The sequence below is a fragment of the Phyllostomus discolor genome, chromosome 3, assembly GCF_004126475.2.
Source record: "Phyllostomus discolor isolate MPI-MPIP mPhyDis1 chromosome 3, mPhyDis1.pri.v3, whole genome shotgun sequence".
Classification (NCBI taxonomy): Eukaryota; Metazoa; Chordata; class Mammalia; order Chiroptera; family Phyllostomidae; genus Phyllostomus; species Phyllostomus discolor.
Window position 1 is genome coordinate 177001674 of NC_040905.2, and position 21876 is coordinate 177023549.

At 39.4% G+C, this 21876-nt stretch overlaps 1 long non-coding RNA gene across 1 annotated transcript; it reads left to right on the forward strand.

Moving 5' to 3' along the window:
* Nucleotides 1-5133: 5133 nt before the first annotated feature.
* On the forward strand, nt 5134-21424 carry LOC118499711. The gene is made up of 2 exons (XR_004902230.1): nt 5134-5393; nt 17099-21424. It is a non-coding gene; the product is annotated as an uncharacterized LOC118499711 (long non-coding RNA).
* Nucleotides 21425-21876: the final 452 nt, after the last annotated feature.

Here is a 21876-nt window from a genome sequence, read left to right on the forward strand (position 1 = left end):
TGCTTTGTTTTGTTTTGTTTTGTAAGTAGGGCAATGTGAAGAAAGCAACTCTTTCAAGCTCATCATCTCATAAAATGAAGGACGGTATGATATCAAAAAAAAAGTAAGATATAATTTCACAAAAAACCACCCTTTAGTGAGCCCATCCCTATGTAAATATCACTGTGTTGGGCTTTTTAGCTTTTGTTTTTCATCTTGCAACAGGCTAGTGAGTTTTCCTTACTGCCTGACCCCAGTTCAAGACCTGGTGCCGGGAATCACCGCTCTGGGCACTAAGGGTATATTGGCTGTGAAGTCAGATGACCTGGGGTCAAGTCCTCGCAGTGTCACAAGTGGCTGTGTGGCCTTAGGCAAGTTATTTCCCCAAGCTTCCATTTCTGCATATATATAATGTGGATAAGAGCAACACCTCTTCTTTGTAAGGTTGTTGGGAGGAATAAATAAAGTAAGGGACAATGACTGGTGTGTAGTGAGTGTGCAGCACTTGTCAGCTCTTATCAGGGGACCGACATCCATCTGGAGCATTATACAGACAGGCTGTAGAGTTACAACAGAAATGGTGAAATGGCTGACATCAGAGGGGCATGTTGATTAATAACTCAGCCTTCCCGATACTGTGGCCTGGAGCCTCGCTCACCCGCGGCCTCCATCCTCTTGACCTGACACACTCCTACTCGTTCCTCAGGATATCCTCTTTTAGAAAGAGTCCTCTGCCTGCCATTTCCCAAATTCTTTTAGAATTGTAATTTTTAAAAAAATTCCCTGTCTTTTGTCATGAAATTGTGAGGTCTCGGAAAGCAGGGATGGCATTATCATCTTACCAGGAAGAGTTACCCTTTTTTCCATGTGTCGTATCCGCTACAAAATAGGCACTTGATAAATCTTGCTCACTAGATATTGTAATGTATAAATACACCAAATCGTGCATGCAGATCAACATGTATGTAAACAAGTGTTAGGTAGTGTGTTTTAGGAGAGTAAAGTGGATAAGCCATTTCTGGGGAAAATGTGTACTTGACGTTTGAACACCACGGGTTTGAACTGTGAGGGTCCAATTACATGTGGATTGTTTTCTCTCAAGTAACAGTTTGAAAAAATTTGCATACAAATTGTGTAGCCTAAAACATATGACATAAACTTACGGTATCACTGAATTCAGTACAGTAATACAAATGTATTTTCTCTACTTTGTGATTTTCTGAATAACATTTTCTCTTGTCTAGCTTACTTAATTTATTATAAGAATATGGTATACAATACAAAATATGTGTTAATCAACAGTAGGCTATTAGTAGTTAAGTTTTTGGATGTCAGAAGTTCCACATGGATTTTCAACTCTGTGGGGCATCAGCACCCCAATCTCTGTGTTGTTCAAGGGTTAACAGTATTTTTAAACTTATTTGAAAAGAGGACTTTCTTAAAGGGAGGAACTTAGCACCAATCAAACAAACATAACAACAGCAAGTCTCATTTATTGAGTGTTTACTATAGGCTGACACTCTTCAAAGTGGCTTACATGAATTATTTTCTCAAAGTTTTACAGTAATCCCATGAGGTTATTGTTGCCATCCTTATTTCACTGACGTGGAAACTGAGGTTTGGAAAGGTTGAATAAATTTCACAGGTGCTGAATAGTGGAGTTGGGACTTGAACCCAGGTCTGGTTCCAGAGCTCATGTGTGTATTCCACCACATTGCAGGCAACATCCATCACCCTGCATAATACCCTCAGAGCAGTGGGGAACACCACCATAGAATCTTTTTTGCATTTTTAATTTTATTACTTTTTTAAAAATTTAATCTTCACTGTACTTTTTCCCATCACCATTTGTGCCCCTTGTACCCATTTCTTCCCCACAATCACCACACTGCCGTCCATGTCCATGAGTCCTTCTTCCTTTTTGCTCACTCCCTCCAACCGTTAACCCACCTCCCCAACTAACCACCATAGAATTTGATGGTCTCCCTCTGAGGCATGTTTCTTGCAAAAACATTATAGTTCAAAGGAACATGACTTCAGAAATATGTGGAAATATTATAGTTGTAGAAATTCTGAAAGTTTGCTGATGGCTAAAATTATATGCAGGGGTGGGCAAAAGTAGGTTTACAGTTGTAATACAAATTAGCAACGTGATAATGAATAAAATATAATACAAAAATAAATTGTGTTTCATGTGCTCATAACTGTAAACTTACTTTCCCCCACCCCTCTATTTGGAAACTTGGGAAGACTTTAATATGGGAATGAAATTAATTTTGCAAAAGGCAACAACTGAGAAAACAAACTAACAAAACAGGTACAAATGTGGGGCATGCAAAAAACAATTGAGGAAGATTCAGTCTAAAACAGCCTCAATTACTTTTATGTGAAAAGCTAGACACTATCCCACCTTGTGGCAGAGGAACTGGTGCCCGTTGGCAGATACGCTGAGTTGCCAGCGTCCTCCTGTAAGTGGAATGCAGGCAGTGGGCTCACTTTCAGATCTTTTTATTTAGGATCTAGTTCTTTTTTTTTTTTTTGACCCACTACATTAAACCTAGTAAACAAACAAAAAGATTTAAAAATATTTTTTCTCATTAAAAGAACTACTAACTAGTTTTTAAAAAATCTGTACTTACTAGTGAATTGCTTGATTACAGCACCGATTGCTATCTTTTGCTAATTCCAAAGTCTAGGAGGTGCCTAGTAACTGGAAACTCAATACAATTTAGAAAACAAATCACAGCAAAATCCTGGAAAAATAGAAGTACTTTGCCACAAGTCCTTTTGACCTCTTATCATCCATTTAATGTTTTCTAACTTTCTTGAAGACTGGGTTTGCATTGACTATTACTTTCATATTACCCACATTTTCTGGCAGTGGATGGACTGGATGAGTTCTCATCGTCTTGGAATTGGTCCAAATATCAGTTTCCTTTGAAGTCAGTTTTAACTTTGCTTCTGGAATAGCAGTGGAGGATCAGGATTATTTTTCCTATTTTCTCAACCATAGCTGCTCTTGGCATATTTTAATGCGTAACGCTTGCCTATTTGGTTTTAAAGCTGTGCCAATAGCCAAGAGTCTGACTGGCTTGAACAAATACTGTATGATATCACTTATATGTGGGATCTGAAAGAGCTAAACTCAGTAAAAACAGAGAGAATGTTGGTTACCAGGGGCTGGAGGGTTTAAGGGCACAAATTTGAAACTACTGATGAATAAATCCTGGAGAACTAGTATGTACCTTAGTGACTGTAGATAGTGATGCTGCATTATAGACATCAAACTTCCTAAGAGAGTAGATCTTAATTATTCTCACCATAAAAAAAGAAATGATAATTATGTGATGTGATAAAGGTGTCAGCTAATGTTATCATGGAGATCGTATTGCAGTATATAAATATATCAAGTCAACATGTCATGCCCCTTAAACATGCACAATATTATGTCAATTCCATCTCAATTAAAAAATAACTTTAAAACTTTAAAAAAGAGTCTTACTGGCTTGAAATCTACATGTGGCATGGCAAAATGTGATTTCAACCTTTAACCTTTAACCTTGAAAGACAAAAAGAATACACTCTATCCTTTACTTTTCTAATTTCTTTGGGGGAAAAGATTAATTGCCAGGGGGAAAAGTGTGCTGCCTATAATTACATGGTATATGTAAGAAAAGACTAGCTAAAATTCACCAATACAGCTTCTTTTATAAAACAAGACAACTTAGGTGGATAAAAGCAACATTAGGAATCAGACCAGGGAAAGAAATCAACCCAGACGTCACTATGTTTTATTATGAAAGTAACAATAGCATGAAATGACTTTTTAAAAAAAATTCAGAAACAGCCTACACTTATCCTTAGTTAGAACTAATTATTAGTCCCTGGTTGAACTTCAGAAAGATTTAAACTGCTATGAAACCAAGTGTTCAGAATATACAAGCAAAAGTCTTCTTAATTTAATGATCAGAAAAAAAAATAGATCAAAAGAAGGTTAGATGTAGCACTAAATCCTTAAAAAACATTTTAAAAGACCACACATTGTCACATCGACTAGGACATGGTACAACAATGACTTCTTTCAACAGAATTGTGTAAATATTTGACCTCAAATGTCATTATGGTTAATGTATATTCTAGACCTCAGAGGATACTGAGACAGAGGCTTTGCCTCTTGATTGTCTCCCTAATAGCCTCTGCTTGCTTGGGAAATAGTGATAATATACTGAGTCCTTAACTTGGTACAGTTCAACTTTTAGTCAATAGATAAAACAATAATGATCTCATCCTTCAATGATGTAAGTTCATGAGATTTGTAAATCAGTACATAATAATAACTTCTGGGTTAATTATTAACTCTCAGGAAATAGTCTCATTGATTGCCTTCAGGGCTAATACCATTCCTTTTTTTAATTCTGAAAAGATTTGATGTAGTTGGTGCACATTCATGACTGTCTCACAAAATAAAAGTACATTATAATTACACTAATATTTCTAGAACTTGGTATCACTCTTGCAATTTCCTATTAGTTTGAAACATACTGCCCTGTATTAAATTACTCATTCTGATAACTATGTGAGAAGAAGATGCACAGATGGTATTTCTGAGAATGGCATGAAAGCATTTAAAATGCTCATTGGCAGCATATTGCATATTTATATGTGAGTGGAAAGTCATCTTTTGGCTACATAAGTGCTGCAAAAAATAAACACACTTTGGTCTCTGATGCAAAGTTTAAAGTTCTTATGGCAATATCTGTTTCTTCATTCTGCTTACCAGGTACAATAAAATAGTCAGCATTTATCAGTCAACTGCATTTACCAAACACCCACTGTGCCTTCAGCATCGGATGCTGGGGAGCCTTGGAGAGAAAGACATTCAAGGACTTTACAGTTTAATGGGGAAGAAGGAGAAACACTAATGTGTACACGTAAACAGCAGGACTAACGAAGTAGAAACAAACACGCAATCCTGAGCAGCTGTGCAAAGACAGAGGCGGGAGTTGACTGAAGAATGGGGCGGGTGAGTGGAATGAGTGAAGCGGCTGAAATGAGGTGAGTCCTGTTTTGTTAAGGCTGTGTTGGTGTTTCAACAAAATGTGTTTTCCATTTTCTCAAAAAATGGAGGAGTAGTGTACATACACGAACAGAATTTTTCATTCTGTTTTGGAGGAGTCTATGGGATTTCTGGGGAAGGAAGAGAGGAGAAATGCCCGTGGCAGTGGTTCTCGGTGCAGTCCTGACCATCATCATCATCATCATCATCATCGGGCACCTGTAAGACATACAGATCATCAGGCCTCACCCCAGAACCAGAGGCAACGACTCTGAGCGGAGCCCAACTCTCTGTGTTTCCACAAGTCCCCCAGGGCAGTCTGATACTCACTTAAGTCGCAGAACCACTGCTCCGTGAGGTGAGTCTGAGTCTGGAGGAAAGGTTACATTCCTTTGAAATGGCAAGTCTAGAGGCCAGCTACAACATCTGTAGGAGGCATTGGAGAAGACAGGAGCAGCTTGGGAAGAGGAGGCAGTTAGTAAAGACCTCACAGCTCACAACCACAGGCTACACTGAGCCCTCTGAAATATTATGTCAGAGCCATGATTTGAGTTAATGTCTTCAGAGAATTCTAACTTTTATGAGCATGTTGAGTGTTGCAATTCCATGTGGCTTTTAAATGTAATTTCCTTTACTTAAGGAAAAGATGAGATGGGAAGGGGATTTATACGGGATGGATGGTGGCTTGTGGTGAGATGATAAAAATAGAGAAACCATTTTCAAAAGGAATAAAGCATCAGCAATGTTATTTTTGAAAGACATTGCTGCAGAACCTGTATACACATACTGAAACAGCAGAATAAATTAATAACAAGAAAAGCTAATGTTTATATAGGTCTCATGTTGTGCCAGGCATTTCTAAAGTATTTACATAAATGAATCCATTAATCTTCACGGCAACTTCTGTGGTATGGCCTATTGTTATTCCCAGGAGATAAATGTGGCAACTATTATAGCACAGAGAGGTTAAGAAACTTTCTCAGGGTCACACAGCTAGAGCTGGGACTAGAATTTAGGTTTTCAGGCTGTGTTTTTAACTGATAAACTATGTTATGCTGCAAGAATTTAAACACTTGTTGACAACTATTTCTATTTTGAAGGAGTGACTCATTGTTCTAAATTGTTTGGCATTTGAGAATTAAGCTTCAGGGCCTGACAACATTCTTATTTAATTTTCTGGTTGGCTGGCCCAGTATTTCCTGAGTCTACCCAGTTCTCTGAGAAGGTAGCTGAAGCTGACTGCTGGGGAGAGTAAATCAGTTACAAAAGAAAGGTTAGAGTCGCTGCCCAGAACAGAACTTGAAAAGACTGTGGATTGATCTCCCTTCAACCCCAAACAGTTTCCCTGGGCCTCAGCAATTCCTGCAGGGTTTAGGAGCTCCTAAAAGACCTGGGCTCCCCTCTGAGTGCAGGGAACTGCACTCCATGGGGTGGTAAAAATTAGAGGAAGAAGAAAGGAAGAACTTGGGTGGGTTTGTGGATATTGTCTTGTTTTCTATAGGTCATTCTCAGGACAGTGGTCACCATTTACTGGTGAGGAGCATGGGCTTTGGGGTCAGGTGACAGCCTGGGTCAGAGGCCCAACCCCTTCCCTTGCTCAATGTGGGAACTTATTGCTATGCCTCAGTTTCCTCACTTATACAATGCAGATAATGTTAGTGCTTGCTTTTGTATTGTGGAGAGGATTAAATAAATTATACGCTTAAAGTTCTCAAGTCAGTGCCTGGCGCAGTGCAAGCCCTAAATAAGTACTAATCCTTCTTCTTGTTTACTGACCTCCGGCTACCTGCCTGGCACTGTTCTCCAAGTTATTGACACCACCAGTGACCAGGGGCCGCGGTGTCTCACGACACTGTGACTTAGGTATCTCCCATGTTTCGAGTGAGGAAACTGAGTCTCAGTGGGGTCATTTGGCTGAGGTGACACTAGTGAGGCTTTAATCAAGGTGAGCCTGAGCCCATGGTTCTGTGGCACTGCTGTCCCCTCTCCCACAGGCAGAAGTTGCTCCTACACATACCCACACTGGACTGAAGTAATTGGCTCCAGGGTCCTGGGGAAACTGTTACTAAGTTACTGCTTTGTTCACATTTTTAAAAGCTGGGCTTGAAGCAGCTTTTAATCTCTTCACTCATTAACTTTTACCACTCTGTGGGAATCTGAGCGCCCCCCTCCCCCGCAGGCTGTCTCATAGACGCATCAGTATAAGAAATGTTTGATGGGGCCTGCAGTTTGCTTGTGGTTATCTGCCCATTTGAAGTGATTTAGAAGTGGTATGAGTCACCTATGAGAATTTCTCTGAGGAAACCACTGTGGACTCAGCAGTCACGTTCCCTGACACTTCTCACAGCCTGCTCTTGCACGGTCGCTGACACACTGGTGCCATGCACTTGGAGCTGTCTGTTTATTGTTTACATATGAAGGACCAGCTGGTCCTGATCGTGGGGAGAGGGAACATGAGTCAGGGTCTGCTATGACCTCTGACCTCTGCCCAAGTCTGGGCTGCTGTGTCATTGCCAGGCACACCGCTCAACCGCCATGTGGCTGCAAATTTAATTTGCTCTTCTCTGCTTAGGCAGGCAACAGATTTAGACTTCTTTGGTAGATTGACTTCTCCCCCTGGTGCCTTACTGTGTCCATGGCAGGCAAGAAAGGGCAGTACTGGGGACCCCAAATAGGTGCCTTAGGTGTGTTGTGAAAGACTGAAATTCAGAGATATATTAAATGGGCCATTAGCTCATATCTGTGCCTGTTTTACAGTTATTTACATGGCAAATCTCTTGGTTTTCTAATATTTGCTTTAAAGTATACTATATATTAAGAAACCAAAGAAGCAAGAAATGAAATTCACAATATTAATGTCTACATAAAACTAAAAATAGAGACTGTATTTGACTTTTAGGTATCAGGTGGAAACATACAGAATTTCCAATATTTAATATTTTTGACCTAAAAAAACAGAATAACCCTTGGGAAACAATGGAGTTAAAATTAAGTGAGAAAAGAAAAGATTCAAAAATATCAAAATGAAAGTCCCCTCTCAACCTCCACAAGTTATTAGCACAAATGGTAAACTATCTAAGGAATTTTAGCTAGAAAATTTAGCAACATCTTTACTGAAGAGAGGTGGGATATATTTATGATTCAGGAAAGATAAATTCGATAAGACAAAATATCAGAGGAAAAATATTATGGGCACTGACAACTTTCTGAGTCTCAGTTTCCTCATCTGTAGAATGGGAGCATTATACTGGCTGATTAAATGTGTAGAGTCTGAGACTTCTTGGATACTTGAAATAGTCATAGGATTTGGAAACCACCTCTCCATGAGTCAGGATGCTTCACAGAAGTTAGAAAAACCTTTTTGAAGGTGTGTGAAAAAAAACAAACAGATCAATTCACTTTGACTGCCAATAGATGATTCTTGTTACCACCATCCCTGAAAACATCTTCTCCCATCTCAGTGTGGCAAAGGGTGTACAACACAGACCCTCACCCTCCTCACAGGATGCCAAGGAGCTACAGGGAGCTGTAGACAGAGAAGGAGCCTTTTCCGGGCAGTTAATAAGCCAATCAGGCAAGAGCATTTTACAGATGCAGTGGAGAGAAACAAAGTCTCCTTGACAATATCATGATAATGTCTGTATTTTCAAGCAAGTCCATCAACGAGGACTAAAATCAGTGCTTCAAAGGGAAATGATCTCAAATCAAGGAAAGACCATGATGCTAATAGGTAACACTTTTAATATACTGGTAATACGCCAGGCACTCTTCTAAGTGTTTCAAATACGTGGCTTCTCTTAATCCTGATAACTCTCTGAGTTCAGTGCTGCTTAGTCAGATGATAAAACTGAGGCACAGCTGGGAAGTAAAGGTTGGCAGTCCACACAGAAATGGATTACCCAGAAAAGGCTGGATAACCCCATGAGAAGAGAAACTTTAACCAGGAAGGAAGCATTCTTTTAGCTTGGAATAGTGGGAGGAACTGATGTTTCTATCCTAGTCCTACTGTGATTCATTTACTAGAACATGATATTTTATGTCATTTAGTTATATTATACACACATATGCACATAGTTCTCATTCTCAGCTACTCTGTTGTCTTCATAAATCCTAAGATAATGAGTCTTTCCAGGAACCGTTACAGTAGATAACTGGGTGGGCGGGGCCGCACCTGATAACTGCAATGTAAGTGCAGGGTTTGGTGTCTTGCTGACTTGGGTAAATGTCCCAACTCTACTTGTCAGCTGTGTGACCCACGTGAATTGCCTGATGTCACCTATCATTGTAAAATAGGTTTAACAATACCTACTTCATAGAGCTGCTGGGAGGTTTAAATGAGATCACACATATAAAGTAATTAGTACGGTACCTAGCACATAGTAAATGCATAGGAAATAGTGACAAAAGTAGCTCTTTTTAGAGTCGTCTGACAAGGTAAGGCCCCTCCTTTCATAATGCTCACTTTTCCAGGTTTAATTGGAGTGTGACATGTAATAATCTTGTTCTTCAAGGTACTGTAGTGACCCCAACGGATAGAAATATATTTAAAGTAATAAACTTGTTCATTATCTTGCCAATTTTGTGGGCCAATCAGACGGGATCTACGCTAATCCCCTGAATGCAGTGACAAAGGTGGTGTGTGAAGCTCAGTTCTGTGGGGCGAGTCTCCCCACAGACGCCTGCACTAGGCCTCCCTTCGCCCAACCTGCTTTTCCATGTCTGTGCACAAAGCCAGAGCTATGTGTATTTTTGTGCCTAGTGTTCTCATATGTTGATTTTTTTCACCTACTAAAATGTAGTGAGCTTAAGAAAAGTTCAATTAAAATGAAACACAAATATTTTCTTTCTTACTGTGTCATTAAAAACTCTCACCCCCACTCCCTGAAGTTCCTTGGCACCCACCCAAAGGAAACATTTTCCCCTCTTGGCCCGCGGTGTTTAAACACAGAGGAAGCAGATCTGCTTAGTTTGTCTCGACAGGATCCTTACATGTGGAGAGGAGCAGAGGTTTCAAAGGACTGGAAAATAGAGAACAAAGTAGAAAAGTAAACGAAAAAGAAAAGGATGGAGAACGAAAGCTGAAAGAGGGAGACAAGAAAATGATTTTATAGAACAAGCCTAGAATGGACGATTCCTAGCAGGTGGAGTCTTACTTTGGCTTTCTGCATTGAAGGTAAAGAGCTCCTTGTCAGGTGATGCCCTCCTCCAGAAGAGAGTCTAACACAGTACTGTTGTTGGTTTGGTTATTACTGGTGGATCCCAACATCATTCAACAGAGCTGGTACTTCAGGTTCATGCAGTCTCATCATAGATCATCTTTACTAGTAGTAGCAGTAGCACTAATATTTGTTAAACATTTACTATGAAGTTAACAAGGATTAGATTCTTTAATGCTTAAAACAATTAGCGAGCTATATACAATTAGAACCCCAATTTTAAAAATAGGAAGTCTGAGTTTTTGGGAGGTTACAACTAGTAGATGATGGAACCTGGGTTCAAATCCCCACCACTTGGACTCTGGAGCATGCACCCTGTATCATATTCTGCAGCACGCTCCATGGTTTTGGACAACTCCCCCCCCCTCTTCCTCGTAATCTTCCTCCCTTCCCCGCTTTACATGAATCCCACCCACAGATCTACTTTGTAAGTGGTGGAGCATTTCATTCTATTTCCAGTCACAGAGCTAAGGGACTCCTACCAGTCATCTTTCTGATAGTCACTAATCCAGTGAAATCAGCATCAGACTCCACAGACAATTCAAATAAAGGGAACTGCTCCATCTAGAGTTCCATTTTGCACATAAATTATTTGCTATTTCCGTGGGAAGCCCTTCCTCCTTTCCTCCCCTCCACAGAAGGCTTTGTCTTGTCTAGGCACTAGCTTTCCATTCCAGGTCAGACCCCAAATAAACTAATCTGTGGTGGTGGTATACACAGAAAGTGGCTTCCTGTAGATATTTGGAGGGCAGCACATTCTTTTTTATCTTCTCTTTTCTAAACAAATATACCCCTATTTCAGGCTTTCTTCCTAGGGAACTACTCGTTTCTTCTCATATTCTGAGCTCTCTCTTTGTCTCTCTTTCTTTCAGCTCATCATTTAAGATCTTCAGTTGCTGTACTGCTCACTTTAAAACCATATAGTCAAAACTGAAGTGAGGTTGGGCTGTTGCTTTACATTATACTCACTTTAATCGGCTCATCCTTACATTCGTGTAGAAAGATTTCATCCTGAAAAGTGACACAAAGGCAGTTGAAATCCAGATAAGAGTATCTCTGATCTTCATCTATTGAGGTTAACACATTTGTAAAGAGGACACAGAGTTTTTTACTTACAAAGTTCAATTTCATATAAGAAAAATCCCTGACCCTTAAAAATAGTGGTTCCAGAAACCCTTAAAAATGGTTGGTTGAAAAGATTCCTAGAGCAGATTGGCTTCTTGTGGTTATGTATGATCATATGCAAGGTATATTACTAGCTGTGTGAGTTTGAATAATTAATCTCTACACAGCTCAGTTTCCTCATCTATGAAATGAAGATAATAAAAATAACTACATTATAGGGTTGGCATGGGGAATAAATTAAAAATATATCTTAGAACTTTACCTAACATTGGAAGTTTAATATGTTAACTGTTATTATCATTTATGTAAAATGCTGATCTCTTTGTTATTTTAGTAGTATCAATTTGCCACTCATACATTCATCCTTCCTTCCTTCCTTCCTTCCTTCCTTCCTTCCTTCCTTCCTTCCTTCCTTCCTTCCTTCCTTTGAAAAGTATGTATTTATTTAGTACCTACCATATGCTAGATGCTATTCGAAGCTCTGGAGCACAATGGTAAGCAAAAAAAGATAGAGTCCCTGCCTTCATGCATTTTACAGTCTAGTGGGCAGACCAGGCAGAAATTCAACAATCATAGAAGATTCTATAAATGTCCTATGATATGTTACAAAGGGTTTATGAGCTGGTTGATGGTGCCAAGTGAGTTTAGAACAAGGGAATTTGGCCTAAACAAGGCAGGGGAGGGTCTTCCTCAAGCATCCCTCAGGAGCTGATATGGGTTAAGAGCTAAAGGTGAGAGGAAGACAACTTGGCAAAGCAGGGAGGGAAGAGCGTTCCAGGCAGGGGAATGAGAGTGGAGAGGGTTGGGGGGAGGGACCATGATGCAACAAAAAGAGGAAAAATGGCAAGAGACAGAATACTCTAGGCCAAATGAACTTGATAATTTTTTGGAGCAATGGGGAGCCAGAGAAAAAAAATTATTTAAGTTTTATGTGTATATGTGGGGTATTCAGATTTTAGTAGTATTATTTGAATTTTCAAAGGATCACTGGGAATGAATTACTGTGAATTAACATGAAGAATAGTTTGCAGGGGGCTAAACAGATGCAACAGACAGGTTACAAGATGCAGTCGTTTGTGAGAGATGACATCCATGGACTATACTGCAGATGGCTAAGGTGGAATGATGTGGATGGATGGGAGCTGCACTTAACAAATAAAATTCGTGACATTTAGAGATGGATAAGGTTGGGGATGGGGCAGGGAAAGCTGGGTCCCATGGATGAGTCCACTAATTCTAATGAGACTGAACATTTTTTCATTTGTTTCTCTCTAGTGACCAAAAGGTAGAGTAGGTACAATATGTGGGGTTTTATAGAGTTGAAGTAATCAGCAGACCTGAAACATCTGAGAAAGGCTGCTTGGGAGTGCTTGATTAGCCAAAATGAAAGAGAAAGTTGACCTTCGGCCCTTGTTTTAATTTTGTTTCAGTTGCAGAAATCATTTTTGGTTGCTCTCTGACTCAAGTAAACGACATTCCCTATCAACTGATCCCTCTGATGGTTGGTTCCACTTCTATGTTTTCATGGGGACACGATTCTTACTGGCAGTAGAAGTTCAGCACCCACACCTGCAGCTGTGAAAATACTTGCTCCTCTCCAGAACTATTAGTACTTCTGGGAAACACATCACAGTGCCAACCACTCAATGGTCCTGAAGTGACCCTGTTATTTTGGGAGGCACTAAAGGAAATGATAAAAAACAAAACAAAACAAAACAAAACCAGGTGGCACTCACTTTGGGCATTGAAAGGTGTAAGTGATAAAACGCTCACTATCCTTAAAGACCAAGGGAGTAAATGTGTGCTGGATGTTCCCCAGACTCTCTCTGTGTCAGCAAAATACATCTGAGCTCGGTGAAATAACCCAGAACCAAAGTGTTCTCTTTAGTTGAATAATTAGACAGCAGAGGTGGTCAATTTAGAAATGCTATCTCCTTTTTCTGTCCTTGTTTTAGAGCTTTTATTACAATAAAAAATGCAATCTTTAGGCAGACTTGAGAGCATTGGAAAAAGATGGGTGGATTTTGAACTGTTGTGAGAGGCGTTCACGTATTGTTTGTTTTTGTATACTAGAACATCCATGGTGCTTGTTACCTAGTACAATAGATACTCAATGAATGTTGGTTGGATAAAGATTCATCTGTGCTTTCACGGGGTGTTTATATGGTATGGTGAGTTAATAATTTTTTATTTTTTGCCTCACTTGGTAGAGATGGATGCTTCTTATACTCTATATTTATTTTGAACACTGTTTAGCTACAAGGATGTGCTAAAATGAAATAATAAAGAAATTAGGTTTTCTATGATTTTACATACACACACAGATGCACTTGCTAGCAAGGTGCAGCTATGGGTGCCTTTCCCTGGAACATGCTTTTGCAAACTAAATTGCACTAGAGTGAGGTACTGATGTGAGAGGAAGGGAAGGGAAGATAACACTTGCAGCTTAATGTCTACACAAGATTGCCATTTTAACAATTATTTTCAACTACTTCTTGTGTACCTGTCACAGGCACTAGAGATGATTTACTAATGATTTGTGATTTGAAATGACCCAGAATGTGGTCCAATGGTCCCCTGTCCTTTGAAGCAGTTTGTCTGTTCTCTTGATTGCTGCTCTGTAATTTTCCACCATCAGCATCCTACCCAGGGCCCCAATTCTCTTGTCTGTCCTGTTGGAAGGGTCCCTTTACCTCATTCTCACACTACTTGAGTCTTGACTTCTTGTTGCTAGATTACTCTTTTACTGATTCTCAAATTGTGGCTTTCATACCAACATCATTAGCATTACTTGGTGGCTTACTAGAAATGCAAATTTTGGGGCCCCACCCTAGATCAGCTCAAGAAGAAATTTGGCCTTGGGGCCAAGCAACTTAATTTTAACAAGCAGGCAATTTCAAATGTAAGAATCATTGCTAAATGTAAAGGTCAATTCTGAGCATATTGCCTCAGTTCAATGCCCTTGTATGTCCTTTTTGCCAACAAATATGGAAGCATATATTTGTATGTCCCTATATTCAAGGCCTTCTAAAATAGAATACCAGCTTATGATTCCCTGTCCTTGTGGGCACAATCCACACTTCAGTCCAGATGGATTCCTTGCTCTGCTTCCTGCCCTCCTGCCTTCTCTCTGTTAGTTTTGGGTCCTCTGTAGAAATGTCCCAGCTTCCCTCTTGTTTGTAGAAACCTTACTTATTCTCGACAGCCCATTTAAAAATTAATATTTCTGTAAGTAATTCATAGCTGAGACTTAAAAATCAAACAATACTGAAGAGTTTATAAAGAAACACAATGAAGAGAAAACATTAACATCATTAAAGTGTCCATAATACCCAAAACAATCTATAGATTCAATGCAGTTCTTATCAAAATACCAATAGTGGTTTTCACAGAAGTGGGACAAATAATCCAAAAATTTGTATGCAAACACAAAAGACCCTGAATAGTGACAGCAATCTTGAAAAAGAACAACAGTGTGGGCTGTGTCATACTGCCTGATATCAAATTATACTATAAGACTATAGTAATCAAAATAGCAAGGTATGGGCATAAAAACGGACACAGACTGATGGAACCAAATTGAGAGCCCAGAAGTAAATCCATGTCACTGTGGTAAATTATTCTATGACAAAGGAGGCAAGAACACATAATGGGGTAAAGACAGTCTATTCAATAAATGGTGTTGGGAAAATTGGATAGGTACATGCAAAGAAACAAAACTAGACCACCTTCTTACACCATACACAAGAATAAACTTGAAATAGATTAAAGAGTTAAAGGAAAGATTGAAAACAAAAAACTCCTAGAAAAAAACATAGGCAGTAAAATCCCTGACATTTCTCAGCAATATCTTTTTTTGATATATCTCCTTGGGCAAGGGAAACAAAAGGAAAAATAGAAACAAGTCTCATAGATACAGAAAGCAGACTGATGGATGCCAGAGGGGAAGGGGCTTGGAGACAGGGTGAAAAAGGTGAAGGAATTAAGAAGCACAAACTGGTAGTATATAATAGTCATGGAGATGTAAAATACAGCATAGGGAATATAATCAATAATATTGTAATAACGATCTACAGTGCCAGGTGGTTACTCAAAATATTGGGGAGAACACTTGGTAAAGTATACGATTATCTAACTGCTATGATGTATACCTGAAACTAATAGAAAGTAATGTACAATGCCAACTTTAATTGAAAAAAAAAAAAAACAAACAAAAAGAAAAAAGGAGCATTGCACTTCACAATCCTAATCCTTCCTATCGCCCCAGTTCTGTATCCCAGGGAAAACCACGTTAGCCATTTCTATTTTAGTTCTTCCTGTGTTTGCCTCTATTTATATAACTAACACAAATACTTTTATTTAAAAGTAATTTTAAAATATTACCTACTAATTTCTTGACATGGTAGATAAAATTTACGTAGATAAAATTTGGTAGCCGCCCCATCCCCCTCTTCACTCTTCTCAATATATCCTCTATTAAATCTTGATTTTATGCCAAGTTCACTTTGGCATGAAAGGTGATCTCTTTGGTGGAATGTTTTCAGATGCTGCTCTTACCCTGCTCCATGGAACTTTGCATCTCTGTTAGAGCCTTGCCCCTACCCCTCCTACCCTGCCTCCTTGTATGACAGCAGTGTTTGTATGTGTGTAAGGGCCATAGAAATCAAACCTCTTTTTTGGCTTTCTTTGCATCCTCCCAGGATAAAGCACAGGGCCTAAGGTAAGGTACAGACTGAGTAGATGTGGCCAGTTTAAGCATAAAGTAAAATATATGTCTGATTTTCGACACTTGGTGGTGGGACAGAAGTACTAGAAATGAGCCTTCCTTTTCCAATGTGGTTTTCTAACATTATTGTGGAGAATATTAAACTGGAGTCGGGAGATGTGAGCCAGACCAGTCTTCTCGGTGACTTCTTCTAAAATCTTCGGTAAAGACCTCAATAGCTTTATTTCCTTTTTGTTCATCTATAAAGTGGCGACAATAATATCTATGGATGTAATTGTAGTGAGTATCAAATACAACAGCACATGTTATTAAACATAAGGTACTATGTTGGTTTGTTATATTTAAAATAAAAAGGCAACCCATTTTATGGTTGCATATGGGGCTATAAAGAACATTAGAAACAACCTTAAATAGGAAAGTTAGTTTTTAGATTATCCAGGGGCTTTTTCTTCCAAGATCAGCCTAGGATTTTTTTTTTTTCCCAGGGGAAATTGTACTCTTGTCTGAAATTTGAAGCAAGAAAATTAAAATGTTTAGTACCATTTGTCTATTCTTACTTGTTGATGAGAAATCAGCATTACTGGCAACCTCTCCTGCTTTTAAGGGATTTTAAGCTTTATCTTGACTTGATGGTTGAAAAAAAAAATCAACCAAAGATACATTTTCAAAGTCCTTGGCCAGCCCTACTTATTAGAAAAGTGTGAGCTACTTTTCTATGAAAGCTAATTAAATCTTAAATGTATAAGCAACTCTCAATTATCAAGGTTAATGGGGCTACATACATACATAATTATATCTTACATTTAATACAGTGCTTTTAACTTCTTCAAAGTACCTTTCAATGTATTGCATATAAAAACAGATGGATTTTTAAAAACACACAAATAAAGTGAAAAAGAAATCTTGGAATCAGTAATTTCAACTTTGTACCTTTCCAAAGCTATTAGAACTAGTAAGATTGTTTGGTAGGACTTTCATCACCCAACTGTCTTCTAGACCCCTCTCAACTAAAGTCGAGAAATGACTGAAAGATCTGGAGGAATCTCCAGAGGAAAGGAAGCCACAGAGAAAAGGAAGCCAAGGACCTGGGCCATCCACAAACCAGATCACTAGCTCCAAGATAATTAAGGATAATTGACTATATGTGTGGCTATATCCAGGAAGTCCAGAAAGAGATGAAAGGCATAGGAAATGATGCATAAGTAGGAGTATTTGCAGGGATCTCTTCCTTGCCATTCACTCAACAAGCATTACTGAGCACTTACTGTATGCCAGGTGCTTTCAAAAAGGGGGTGGATACAGCAATGAATAACCCAGGCAAGACTGCTGCTGTTATGGGGAGGATCTCTTGAATGGCGAAGACAAACAATAAACAAGAACACGAATACACAAAGAGGATAACTTCAGTAGCACTCAGCACTGTGAAGTCCATAAACCCAGGGATGCAACTGAGGAGGGCGTGCTGTTTTAGATAGGGCAGCCTCTCACTGTATCTGAGCGATAACCTGCAAGAGGAGAGAGCTCTATGTAAGTCTGCTAACCAGAACTCACCGAGAATGTCAGCAGGAATGAGGTCCAGGTCTGTCCCAGGTCTGTGGTTATTCATTTTGTGTCCTTTTGTGGATATTCCTAAAACCTCCCCCTGATTTATTGTCTCTATAATGGGGTTGCTAATACTGATCACCTTGACAGCGGTTCTCTGAGGAATAATGGGTAAACAATTGTGTGGAGCTATATAAATGCTAAATAATGATCACAGTAATAACCTTTTATTAAAGTCAGTATCGTGATAGGCAGCTCACACTCGGACGCCTTGGCAAATGTGGAAATCGATACAGCTGCTCCCTGAGCACCCCAGCACCATCCTTTAAAATAGAAAAAATAAATGAGCCGATGATCATGATATTCAAAGTGGTTAGCGATCAAATAACTGTCTTGAGAGAAAGCTGCCATGTGAAGTGTAAAATGGGAGTCTTGAAACAATGGCACATTACAGCCCAGAGCAGGTAGAGAGCTGGTGAATGCAACTGGATGCTTACTGGGACTCACCCTGCTGGCCGCAGGGTGGTAATTCGAACCTGATCAGGACAGGCGCTGCCACCACCGAAAGCACTGGCAGACGGAAAGTGGGATAAGAAAGAGCCAGATCAGCAGCATCTCTGCCAGCAGCCCCATCTGGCCCTCTTGGCCTTGATACGCTTCCCCCGGGAGGACTGAGAAGCCAGCACCAAGGGGCCCTGCCTTGGGAGGGCACCAAGGAAGTGAGAAAGGGGGGAGGAGATGACTGAACACTGCACTTTTTCTTTTCTAGAATAAAATATTTTACTGCTGGCAAAGTCTTTGATTGTTTTCATACTGGAACTTCCTTACACAATGAGATGGGAATCCATCCCCTTAGCTGCTCCCCAGACCTCTCCCCAAAGTGTAACATTAATGCCACAAAAGCGAATTCTTTTCTGTGGGTCTTACAGTCTCTTTATCTTTTTAATGTAAATATGCATGTGCCTGTCTCCCACCTCACATTGGCAATCACACCAAGTGACACGAACACACACCTGCACACATAACCCCCGCACCCCTGCCATATCCTTTGTTAAGCCTTGACTCAGGCCACATAGCAGAGACATTTAAACTACTGATACTTCACTGAAAGTCAGATAGAAATATAAGACAAGAAAAACAAAAACATTTTTAGGCTGATACTACACACTTTGCAGGATATTGATGGAGCAAGTCACTTTTCTACTGTGAAACAGGTAGAATTGAGGTGACCTGTGAGGTGCTAAGAGCTCCCAGTGCATGCTATACTTTTTGAGGGTTGCCTGGAGATTATGGAGGTTTAAAAGAAGATGGCAAGATAGTTCGGTCTCCTATACTAGTCTTTATGATTTCAACTGCGGTGGGAAAGGCCTAAGATCCTAAGAAACACTAATTGATTTTAATCCAATGGAAACATTTTAAAGTGTCAAATACACTGGGACATTATATTTAAAGCACTTTGAGTAAACATGCTGCAGGGGACATAGTACGTGTTCACTAAATTTTCTGCTGGTAGGTAAGGTATTTCCATCTACCAGTGTCTCAGGCTGCTCAAGCCTGAACTAATTTATTTAAACATACCATTTCTTCAAGTGCTTTGTTTCCCAAAAATAAGTCAGTGGAGGAATCTGGGAAGAACTGTCCTCAGGAGATGTGGTCATCTTCAAGGCCAAATCTGTCTGGACTAGGTTTGTTCATCAGCAAGACTTCCTGAAAGGCTTCCAGGTGTTGTGTGGTGTTTTCAATGCCTTATCAATAATAGACTGTCAGTAAGGTGGGAGATGCAAGTCCTAAGGAGGGAGAGTGTCTGCTCGGGTTCTGTGCTTTTAAATGAAGCTAACCCGTACTCAACCGAATCCAGTATCAAACCCCAAGAAATGGTTCCAACTAGTGTCTTGGACCCTGTATTTCACTTTGCTCTGGTTTTGGACCCTTTATTTCAATTTTTCTCCCCAAGTCTCAATTTCTGTTTTTACTTACCACTCGACTTTCTTAATTCCCCTTCTCCTCCCAGCTTCTGGCTCTGTCCTCACGCCTTGGGATTTGATTACTAATTTTGGCTTTTCTGCTTTTCACCTTTGGCACTCCTCTGGAAATGGTTGATATTTATCTTCTGGCTTTTTCTATTTATGGCTACTCAGAAGTTTTGACCCTACTCAGCCAAGATTTGATCCCAGGACCTTTCCTTAGCTTAGACCTGTCTCAGTGGCATCTGTGTGGGGTGTGACTCCTCCAGATGAGGGCACGGGCAAGAGGGAAGATCAGGCAAGGGAACAGGAGGAATACCTGGCTCAGCTGAAAGAACAGGGCACTGAAGCCTCCCTGGTTGTACATCTCTGCCTCCTTACTCCTCTGCTTTTTCAAATTCCCTCCTGTCTCTACTCTTTCTATTTCAATTTTTATTAAGTCTCTACCTTCTAAGTGGTCAACCCTTTCTAGTGTCCCTTTGTAAAACTTAAATGAAAGTGAGAGTAAGTGGTAACCATTAGCTAAAATAAGTTTGGTAGCCAGGAGAAATTGTTGAGTCTCCAGTGTCTTTATAGCACTCATCAAATGCCATTTCACCATAGCAGTTTGCAAAATGCTGGGGCTCTCCAGGTGGTCAGTTGGTAGGTAAGTCAGTGAATATCTGTTGAACGAATGAATGCATATTAGTTGTGTAGCATTGTATCATGTTCTTTAAATAATACAAAGTATAACACTTCATGCTTGTCTTAAGAAGGACGCCTCAGGCCCATTCGTAAAGAGACTGTTTTGAAATGTCACTGAGGGTCAGAGCAGCGTCATTGCTTCTTCTAGAGAACGAGTCATTACTGAGTGCGCAACCAGCTTCATTTGGGCAAAAGGGAACGTGAACAAAGCACTAGTTATGGCAGAAACAGATACCTATAGGCTAATGAGTTATAGAAGTTGAAGATTTCATTACAACCAGTGAATTTTGTATATGACATTTTCATAACTAGCAAACTGCCTAACACGTAGATGAATAGAATGAGCTGAGCATCCATAGAACCACTCACACCAAGTGACACAACTTGGCCCCAGAAGCCTTCACTCTCCTGTCTGACATCATAATCTTTTACTTACTTTTCTTTATAATTTTATCACCCTTATAAACTTCCCTGAAAAGTTTAGTTTTACCCAGTTTTGAATTCAGAATTGATTAACAGACAACAATAATTGTATGCAACATTGGATGTGAAAAAGAAAATTTGTTTTTCTTTTTTAATAAGGTATTTTGAAGTGTACAATTTCTGTTGGTGATCAAGACATTTATGCCTTATTCCACTTATGTTTTCTGGCTTCCAGTCACTCTATTTCTTAATACTTCAAAGATATTCTTCCCAAAGCTTCCTTTGCTTTTATACTAATGCTTTCCTGGACTCAATGGGACTTTGAAGGATACTGAGCCCATCATAATGAAAATGGATGTTGACATTCCATGATTATCACTGTAATTATTCCTAATTTGTACTTTGCTTCAAAAAGTCTCTTTCTTTGCCCTATAAAGTCTGTACTTTCAAAATGGTATCTATAGCTTTAATTATACCTGACAATAAACTTTTCTCACCACAAAATTTGTTTGATCATGGACTATACCCATCATTATCTTCAAATATCCTATTTTTTAAAGTCCCATTTATATCAGACTCCCAAAGAGTTATAATATTTGTAATGGTGTTTTCTTAACTGTTTCTGTAATCACTGTTTGTAATGACTGCAAATCAAAGTTGTATGAATGAATGGATACTGGTTGAATTATCTACTAAACAGGAATGAAATGGTCCCTTAAACTACTGTGCACTGAACAAACCTACAGAGTTAAAACTGAATGGATTTAGTTTTAGTTTTAATTACCTTATTGTGTATTGGGCAGCTTGGTCTCTACAGAGAATCAAATCAGATGCTTGCAGTTAAACAAGGTACTTCAGGTCCAGAATAATCCTGCTAATCACACTTCTTCCAAATTAATTAGCTAATGTAAGTTTCCATAAAGAAGAGGTCTTCTTGTGGGTTCTGGTGAAACAGGATTTGGGAAAGCAGAGAGCAGCAGAAAAGCTCCTGATGATAAGATCAATTAAAGCAAAGGACAGAAGACAAAAATGAGAAGGTTACATTTGTGAGAAGTGGTCTGGACCCTGAGTGCTGTAATTAACAGGCTTGAAACATTGCCACCCTGCTTTGTGAAACACAATCTTTTTTGTTGGTTATTATTTTCTTTGATGTAGGTTTCA